General features: G+C 47.5%; 4 non-coding genes across 4 annotated transcripts; all 4 read left to right on the plus strand.

The window, feature by feature from the left end:
• Positions 1-5,634: 5,634 nt before the first annotated feature.
• On the plus strand, positions 5,635-5,850 carry LOC128468777 (small nucleolar RNA U3). The gene has a single exon (XR_008345898.1). It is a non-coding gene; the product is annotated as a small nucleolar RNA U3 (small nucleolar RNA).
• Positions 5,851-6,044: 194 nt separating this feature from the next.
• On the plus strand, positions 6,045-6,209 carry LOC128468721 (U1 spliceosomal RNA). The gene has a single exon (XR_008345894.1). It is a non-coding gene; the product is annotated as a U1 spliceosomal RNA (small nuclear RNA).
• A 1,188-nt stretch (positions 6,210-7,397) lies between these two features.
• On the plus strand, positions 7,398-7,561 carry LOC128468718 (U1 spliceosomal RNA). The gene has a single exon (XR_008345893.1). It is a non-coding gene; the product is annotated as a U1 spliceosomal RNA (small nuclear RNA).
• A 923-nt stretch (positions 7,562-8,484) lies between these two features.
• Positions 8,485-8,700, plus strand: LOC128468772 (small nucleolar RNA U3). Its single transcript, XR_008345897.1, has one exon. It is a non-coding gene; the product is annotated as a small nucleolar RNA U3 (small nucleolar RNA).
• Positions 8,701-9,671: the final 971 nt, after the last annotated feature.

The following is a 9,671-nucleotide window of genomic DNA, read 5'->3' on the forward strand; positions in this document are numbered from 1 at the left end:
ATTACACATCAGGGTGGTTAATACACATGGGTATGGGGGCCATTATATTAACCAGTACAAGGGGTTGGTGCATCAATGCACTAGGGAGGGGGGCTGGCTGGGGGCATGAAATAAATCAATACACAAGGGAGGGGGCTGGCTGGGGGCATCAAATAAATCAACACACAAGGGTGTATTGCAAAAATGCACAAAGGGGGGGGGGGTGGCACAAATACACAAGGGTCAATACACACAAACAGCAAAGCAATGTGGAAGGCATTTTATATGGTTCTCCCATCCTGATGTGGGGGTCCATGTGGCAGCAGAGCCTGCCCTGGGGTATGTATTTGGGTGTCAGTGTGGCAGCAGAGCCTGTCCTGGGGTATGTGTTTGGGTGTCAGTGTGGGAGAGCCTGTCCTGATATGAGTTTGGTCATCTGTTTCCTGGCACTTTACTTGCTGTAGAGGGTTAAATAGAACTTTGTAATTTTTATTTATCCAGATTTTGTGGTCACTTCAGAGGACAAAACTTTCTAGGCCTAGAAATCAGAGGAAAAGTAAAGGTTTTGTGTTATTTACTCTTATTTCAATCTGAATATATTATTAAACGTTAGATGTTGGTTCAGAGTTTGAGAAACTCAGTTCTTGATTTCATTATACAGGATGCTATTCCCCTTTGGTTTCACGGCCTTCACAGACCAAGTGCTACTCAGCTTAGTTATATGCAGCTGTATGCATTGTGTTATCTGTGATGAGGCGTTCATTTGGTGACGCAGCGCTAAGATGGTTGTGATGCATTAATGGCTAAAAGTTTTGTGACTATTTTGATTTCTGGGATTTTAATAATGTGATAAAAAAGAATGATTTATAGTTGTTTGGATGTCAAATAGTTTGTCAAATTCTGTTGATCTGTATCGGCTAAGTTTCCATACATTATTTATGTATACCTGCAAATAGTTTTTTTTTTTATCTTATTCAGTTGCATGTGCTCTTTCCATGTGTTGTTTATTTGATCTATACCTGAACTACAGGGTGTAAGTAAAAGAGCGGTATGGTTTAGTGAATGAGGGGACAAAGGGACTCTGGGGATGATTACAGGGGAGAGGACCTCTCAATGTCCCGGTGCAGTCAGAAGGAGGGAACACTGCACTGACTCTCACTGTCTTCCCCTGATCTGCAGTCAGTGTGGCAAATATATATTTTTGGTGTGGTAGTGGAGGCAGGGATTGCATGCAAGGGAGCGTTGAGCGGGGCTCAAGGAAATGCTTGGGTAGGGTCCAATTTTTTCACTATAAAATATATTGGCAGCAGGTTCTAATATTTATATATGTTTTGGCAGCAGGGGCTAATATTTACTTATATATTGGCAGCAGGGTCTAATATTTATTTATATATTGACAGCAGTGTTTAATATTAATATATATCGGCAGCAGGGTCTAATATTAATATATATCGGCAGCAGGGGCTAATATATATTGGCAGCAGGAGCTAATATTAATATTTATTGGCAGCAGGGTCTAGTATTTATATTCATATTGGCAGCAGGGTATAGTATATATATATATATATATATATATATATATACCGTATTTGCTCGATTATAAGACGACCCTGATTATAAGACGACCCCCCAAAATCTGAATATTAACTTAGGAAAAAAAGAAAAAGCCTGAATATAAGACGACCCCAAAGGAAAAAAGTTTTACCAGTAAATGTTAATTCATGTAAACTATTTTTTTTAATAAAAGCTATGATTGAGAAAAATATTTTTTTTGTTTTTATTTCTTGTATTTTCCAACCTGTCCCCCAGTTATGCACATCTGCCCCCAGGCTTGCCACACCAATATGGCACTGTGGCCCATGATATGCCTTTTAACCCTCTATATGCCACTGTGCCCCATGGTATGCCTTTTGACCCCCTATGTGCCACTCTGCCTCCAGAAATGCTTTATACCCCTATATCCCATTCTGGCATTTAGGGGGTTAAAATGCATATTATGGGGCAGAGTGGCATATAGGGAGGTATAAGGCATTTCAGGAGGCAGAGTGGCATTAAGGGAGTTAAAAGGCATTGTATAGAGCACTGCCTCCAGAAATGCCTTATACCCCTATATGCCACTCTGGCATTTAGGGGATTAAAAGGCATATTATGGGGCAGAGTGCCATTATAGGGAGGTATAAGGCATTTCAGGAGGCAGAGTGCTCTATTAAATGCCCCCTTAACGCCACTCCAGAAATGCCCTATGCCCCCATTTAACACACACACACCCTATACCCCCATTTAACTAACACACACACACACACACACACTCTCTCTCTCTCTCCCCCCTCTCAGCCCTCTCTTACCGGTGCTTCCAGCCGGGGCAGCGGGTTGACGTCGCCTTCCCCGGCTGTCAGAGATCAGAGTTCCCCGCACCGGTGGGGGGAGCTCTGATCTCTGACAGTTGGGGAAGGTCTACGCGACGGACGCAGACAACCCCCGCTGCTAGCCACACCTCCTTCCGGATCACGTCAACCCGCTGCCCCGGCAACACAGCAGGAAGCACCGGTAAGTGTGTGTATGATGGGGGGTGGTGGTGAGACAGGAGGATCCAGGTCCCCTGCAGCGGTGCGGGGGATCTGGATCTTAGTCTCCTAATCAGACCTCTATTTGAGGTCTGATTAGAACAGGGCTCGACAAATCCCAGGCGCCAGGTCGCCATGGCGACAGAGAATTTTGTCGCCTAGGTTTTGTCAGCCTCTTACATCCACAATTTTTTCTGGATGTCACCACATGGGGGCGCTGCTGCTGTCTGCCCAGAAGTCTGGGCAGACAGCACAGCCACTCCGAGCCCGCCCCCGAGCCTGAGATCACTCCCACGGAGTGATCCTGTAGGCTGAAAACACGGTTGCTGGAAAAGCAGCACTTGTGTTTTCAGCTGCCGCAGGCAGCCTCAGGGAAGGGGTTTGTGTGTTGATTGGGTCCCCACACAAGTCTGGGGACCTCACCCAACACCCCCCAGCGTGGGGGCGACAGCGCAGCGTTAACCCCTTCAATGCCGCGATCGCGGCATTTAGGGGTTAATTCCTGTTTTGGGGGCTTTGCTGCTGGTGGTCTGACCAGCAACAGCAAAAACGAGCCCCCACAAGCCCTTTGATGACTCCTGTAGGTATGGAAGCCTACAGCAGTCATCAAAGAGACTCCCTCTGCAATGGCTGGTCCATAGACCAGCAATTGAGTCCCAGCTGCCACAGGCAGCTTCAGGGACAGGGGAGAGGGTTCTTCGGTCTCCACATGAGTGTGGAGACCTGACAGAACACCCCCCTGCTGCCTGATCGCTCCCTGAGAGCGACAGTGCAGCGTTAATCCCTTCAATGCCACAATTGTGTATGACACATTCGTGGCATTGCAGGGGTTAACATTTGTCCCCACAAGCTTGTGGGGACTAAATATCTGTCAATGCTGTGCTCCAATGGAGCATCAGCATCGAAAGAGTTAAAAAAATGAAAAAAATGTATTTAAAAAAAAAAAAACAAACAGCACTGACCTGAAAGTCCAGGGTGCTTCCAGGTCAAGCTCTGTGAGTTTAGTAAGTGGGCTGATGATGATCAGATCCCTCCTGACCAACTGTTAGTTTAAAAAAATCCTGGCTCCTAACTTTTTTACCTGGCGCCTAGATTCACAACAAATTTGTCAAGCCCTGGATTAGAAGACGACCCCGATTAGAAGACAAGGGGTATTTTTCTGAAAAAAACCTCGTCTTATAATCGAGCAAATACGGTATATATCGGCAGCAGGGGCTAATATTTTTATATATTGGCTGCAGGGGCTAATTATATATATATTGGCTGCAGGGACTAATAATATATATTGGCAGTAGGGGCTAATATTAATATATACTGGCGGCAGGGGCTAATTATATATATTGGCTGCAGGGACTAATAATATATATTGGCAGTAGGGGCTAATATTAATATATATAGGCAGCAGGGTCAAATATTAATATATATCGGAAGCAGGGTGTAATATTTATATATAATGTCAGCAGGGTCTAATATTTATATATATTGGCTGCAGGGACTAATAATATATATCGGCAGTAGGGGCTAATATTAATATATATCGGCAGCAGGGTATAATTTTTATGTATATCGGCAGCACGGTATAATATAGGTATATATCCGCAGCAGGGGCTAATATCAATATATATCCGCAGCAGGGGTTAATATTAATATATATCGGAAGCAGGGTGTAATATTTCTATATATCGGCAGCAGGGTCTAATATTTATATATATTGTCAGCAGGGGCTAATATTAAAGAATGAAAAATAACTGCCAGTTTAGCTGTTATTTTGAAATCATATTTCAATCACGGTCTTTACTTCAAAGAGATAAGTGCATATTATGCAGGTAAAAATGCTGTCTAACGTGTGTGTGTGTGTGTGTGTGTGTGTGTGTGTATATATATATATATATATATATAGTGTATATGTACCGTTTTATAATTGGCCCCCCTACTTTGATCCCTGGCCCCCCATGTGCCCCCCCTAAATATGAAAGCTGGAGACGCCACTGGGCCTAGGCCTTGTAGAGACTTCTGTGTGTGGATACAGGGGTTCAGTTTCTGCTGATGTACCCCATGTTTTAGAACTCAGAGTCTCAGAACTGTAACGTCTGCTGGACATCCTGTGGTAGGAAGAAGGCTGATTGTCTGTGCATTGTTAATTGTATCGGTGTGAAGTGTTTCCCCTGTTATTGTGTGTTAGCCCTTGTCTTAAGACCCCCTGTAGGTATGACTAGGTGTCACTGCTGCATACCTAATTATCAATTACATAACAGGTAGCTGTTAACCCTGTGAGCTCCTGTTATCTCTGTGTCCTGGTCATTGTCTGTCTCAAGCCAATTATATGTCTATCGTCATTCCACGTCTACATCCCCAGTTAATGTAATTATTTATGTCTCGTGTCATCCTGTCCTTCCCCCGGATATTGTGTTGCAGGATTTGATCTAATTACTTCCTTCCTGACATGATAATTAGATCATGTGATATTTGTCTTGCCCCTTTTCTTACTTGGGTATAAATAGCTCTGTATTTGGTTTAAATAAATGAGTCCTGTTTTCACCTCAACATGAGTGTTGTCTGATGCTTGGGTGGGCTGCTATGATCCTTTATTGTCCTTTTCAGGACAATAGCCATGCTGTGTAAGCTTCGGATAGCCACAGTGCCAACGCTGCTCTGGTGCAGCCACGCCCCCCTTCTATCTACAACGCTGGTTTTGTCTGGCGCTGAAGGGGTTACTTCTTGGTGTCCTGGAAGGAGGAAGCAACGGTTGGCGGGAGTGCCCAGTCAGGGTACAGGTCGGTCCCGTCACAAACGCCGTCACAGAGCGTCCTTGGTCAAGCTGCTGATGTTGCGGTTCTGCACTGCGTCGCAGCCTGCCTTGGGTGTAATGTATGTTCAGTGGTTGAATAAACTCAGTCTAGCCTATTTCACGCATTGAGTTCTAAGAAAAGCGTTACGAATTGTTTTTTTTTTTGTCTGTTTTCATAAGATTCATGCATTGCAAAGTCTTCTTCTCTTTCGGTGTTGTGCGAATGTCTTAGCTTTAGTTTGTCGCTGCAAGCTATATAGCGATGCCTTTTGGTGGGACGGTGTCACTCGCAGGGCGGACGTCAAGATTATACTTTCAGGGATTGTTTCTATAGTGCCCGACCGGAGAAACGTGCTCGGAAGTGGTCAGGCTCGGTAACCATGATGAAGAGCTCACGTGCGTTCCCCTGAGCGCGAAGCGAGTGTCAAGCGCTGTGGCTAACGGCTGCTTGTTGCTTTTGATGACTGTTCCTTCCTTCGCGAGAGCAGGTTAGGAGGGGGAATGTGCAAGCTGAGTGGTTACTTCTCGTAGTGAAGTTGAGCTTTCTACAGATAAAGCCTTAATTGTGTTTGTTGGCTTCTTCGGCAACAATGAGGAATTTCCTGTGTGCAGGCACATTGTCCAAGCAGCTGTTTTTCATAGCGCAGAATCTCCCACCACGACTTTAGCGAGGGGTGTGGAAGTGGCGCCCCCACCATCTTCTATTGTAACTCATACTTATTTGGCAGGGGAGATACCCTGATCATGAAGGGGGGTTCTCCTAGGGTGAGGCTCAGCTGTTGCACTCTGGCTGTGCTGACCCCTGCGATCTCCCCAAACGCGGGAACCTTGACTGCATGTTTTCTGGTAGTGGGGGGCTGTGTGCGTGCTTTCCCCGACCGTCCCAGTTTAACGATAGATCCCGCGGCGGTGTCTTGGCTGCTGACTGGGTCTTGTCCTGCTGGTGAGCTGTGCCGTGTACCACTATGTCCTGGTGGTTCTCGAGGCGTGGCCTTTGCCGCTATCTCCTAAGGGGGCTACTTAGCAGCTTACGGGGTGCCTCTGCCTCTTCCCGTCTATTCATCCGTTGGGTTAGCTGGCTTTGCTGCTTCAAACACAGCCTGCACTCGGTGCCTCCTAGGCTGGGAGGAAGCTCCTTCGCTCTGTCCCTTCTGATGCTCTTCAAACGCTCACGACCGCCGCCGAGGAACTTCCTCTCCCGCCGTTCAGGTTTTTTTCCAGTCTTGCCGGGAGCTCACATGGAGGCTTGCCCTTCCAGAAGTACGTGGTGCCTCGCCTCTTGTATTAATGACGCTTTGTGCTTTGCCAGGAACCGCCTCCGTTATGGTTAGGGAAAAGGGTGCCACCCCACACTCTTGCGGCCTGATCAGGTGTTGCTCCTGCGTCTGAGACAATATACCTGCATAAGCCCCACCCCTGGGAGAGCTTACACTGGTTGTTTTTTTTTCCTTCTTCATGGCTTTCTGCTTCCGGTGGACTCCATCACAGAGCGTCCTGGGTCAAGCTGCTGATGTTGTCGTTCTTGCGTTGCGTCACAGTCTGCCTTGGATGTAATGTATGTTCAGTGGTTGAATAAACTCAATCTAGCCTATTTCACGCATTTAGTTCTTTTCATAATATTCACAGGATAGACACCTCGCGAGGGGCTTAATGTTGCCTATATTTCATGAGCCTTTAATGGAAACGTTCTACGCACCAACATCAAATAATAGTCAAGTCCTGTTGCCCGGCTCGTGCTTTATGGTCGCCAACGGGTAATCGCTTCACAAGTTTAACGCTCCTTCCCCGCCGCAAGGTCCCACAAGCAGATGCGGTGCCGCTGATGGGCGGTGCTACCGCATGCAAATTTTTATGCTGCAAAGTACTCTGGGAATGCTGGATTTTACAAGCGCAGCTTAACACAGGAAGATTTTTCCCTGAAGGGCAACAATGAGGAATTTCCTGTGTGCAGGCACATTGTCCAAGCAGCTGTTCTTCACAGAGCTAAGTGTTAGAGCCGAAACCCCCACCACGACTTTAGCGAGGGGTGTGGAAGTGGCGCCCCCCACCATCTTCTATTGCAACGCATATTTACCTGGTGGAGATGATGCTCTTGTCATGAAGGGGGTTCTTCCACGGTGAGGCTCAGCCATTGCACTCTGGCTCTGCTAAACCCTGCGATTTTCCCAAATGTGGGAAGCTCGACTGCTTAGTTTCTGGTAGTGGGGGACTGCGTTCGCGCTTTCCCCTGATCATCCTGTTTCAATGATAGAGCCCAAAGCGGTATCTTAGCTGCTAGCTGGATCTTGTCCTGCCTGTGAGCTGTACCGTGTACCGCTATGTCCTGGTGGTTCTCGAGGCGTGGCCCTTGCCACTATCTTCTAAGGGGGCTACTCAGCGGCTTAAGGAATGTCTCTGCCTCTTCCCGTCTATTCATCCATTGGGTTAGCTGGCTTTGCCGCTTCAAACACAGCCTGCGCTCAGCACCTCCTAGGCTGGGAGGAAGCTTCTTCACTCTGTCTTTTCTGATGCTCTTCAAACTCATTACCGCCGCTGAGGAACTTCCTCACCCGCCATTCACTTTTCTTTCCGGTCTTGCCGGGAACTCGCACCAGGGCTTGCCCTTCCAGAAGCACGCGCCGCCTCGCCTCTTGTGTTAATGACGCTTTGTGCTTTGCCAGGAACCGCCTCCGTTATTGTTAGGGAAAAAGGTACCGCCCCAGACTCTTGTGGCCTGATCAGGTGTTGCTCCTGCGTCTGAGACAATATATCTGCATAAGCCCCACCCCTGGGAGGGCTTAAATGTTAAACGTGTGGTCTCATCACTGACGCTTCTCTGGTTTTTTTTCTTCTTGCTTTTCCAAAGCATGCAAAAACGCCATCACAGAGCGTCCTCGGTCAAGCTGCTGATGTTGCCGCTCTGCGCTGCCTCGCAGCCTGCCTTGGGTGTAATGTATGTTCAGTGGTTGAATAAACTCAGTCTAGCCTACTTCACGCATTGACTTCTAAGAAAAGCGTTACGAACTGTTTTTTTTTGTTTGTTTTCATAAGATTCATGCATTGCAAAGTCTTCTTCTCTTTCGGTGTTGTGCGAATGTCTTAGCTTTAGTTTGTCGCTGCAAGCTATATAGCGATGCCTTTTGGTGGGACGGTGTCCCTCACAGGGCGGACATCAAGACTTTACTTTCAGGGATCATTTCTATAGTGCCCGACCGGAGAAATGTGCTCGGAAGTGGTCAGGCTCGGTAACCATGATGAAGAGCTCACGTGCGTTCCCCTGAGCGCGAAGCGAGTGTCAAGCGCTGTGGCTAGCGGCTGCTTGTTGCTTTTGATGACTGTTCCTTCCTTCGCGAGAGCAGGTTAGGAGGGGGAACGCGCAAGCTGAGTGGTTACTTCTTGTAGTGAAGTTGAGCTTTCTACAGATAATGCCTTAATTGTGTTTGATGGCTTTTTTGATGGCCTCGTCTGTTCCGCGTCAAGGATTGTTAATGTGGCCTATATTTCATGAGCGTTTAATGGAAACGTTCTACCTACCGACATCAAATAATAGCCAAGTCCTGTTGCCCAGCTCGTGCTTTAAAGTCGCCAACGGGTAAACGCTTCACAAGTTCAACGCTCCTTCCCCGCCGTAAGGTCCCGCAAGTAGATGCGGTGCTGCTGATGTGCGGTGCTATCGCGTGCAAATTTTTGTGCTGCCAAAAAAACAGCTGTCCGTGAGTGGTGTCTGTTCGCTCCTCGGCCTTTGGACTTGATGACCCTCGGAAACTGCTGGGAAGGACTCCCCCACTTTTTGAGGATGTCTTCTCCCCTACTTTTGGCCTTTTTTAGTGCCTTTTTCCCTTCTTTTTGGCCTTTTTTTAGTGCCTTCCCCTGCCCTCCTTTATGGCCTTTTTAGTGCCTTCCCTTGCCCTCTTTTGTGGCATTTTTAAGTGCCTTCCCCTGCCCTTCTTTTTTGGCCTTTTTCAGTGCCTTCCCCTGCCCTCCTTTTTTTGGCTTTTTGTAGTGCCTTCCCCTGCCCTCCTTTTGACCTTTTTTTAGTGCCTTCCCCTGCTTTTTGCCCTCCCTCCCTTCTCCCTTGTGCTTTTAATCTCTCCCTCTTCTCTTTTTCAGTCCTCCACCCCTTCCCAGCCAGACCAGACGAGGAGCGAACCAATGGCAACCAAGACCTCCGAAGCCCCAATACCCAGCCTGGCCACCGGAAGCCAAGTCCAGCCCGATGTGACCCCAGGGAGCCCACCATCCCTGGAGAGCTGGATGAGGCAGACGGTGGTCCTGAAGTTAAAAGAAGTGGAGGGCCGCACCCCTGACCTGGACGTGGACACCTTTAGTAAGAAGGTAGTACACGAGGGAGCAGGCTTCAC

This window comes from Spea bombifrons, chromosome 1 (assembly GCF_027358695.1).
Source record: "Spea bombifrons isolate aSpeBom1 chromosome 1, aSpeBom1.2.pri, whole genome shotgun sequence".
In the NCBI taxonomy this organism is placed as follows: domain Eukaryota; kingdom Metazoa; phylum Chordata; class Amphibia; order Anura; family Pelobatidae; genus Spea; species Spea bombifrons.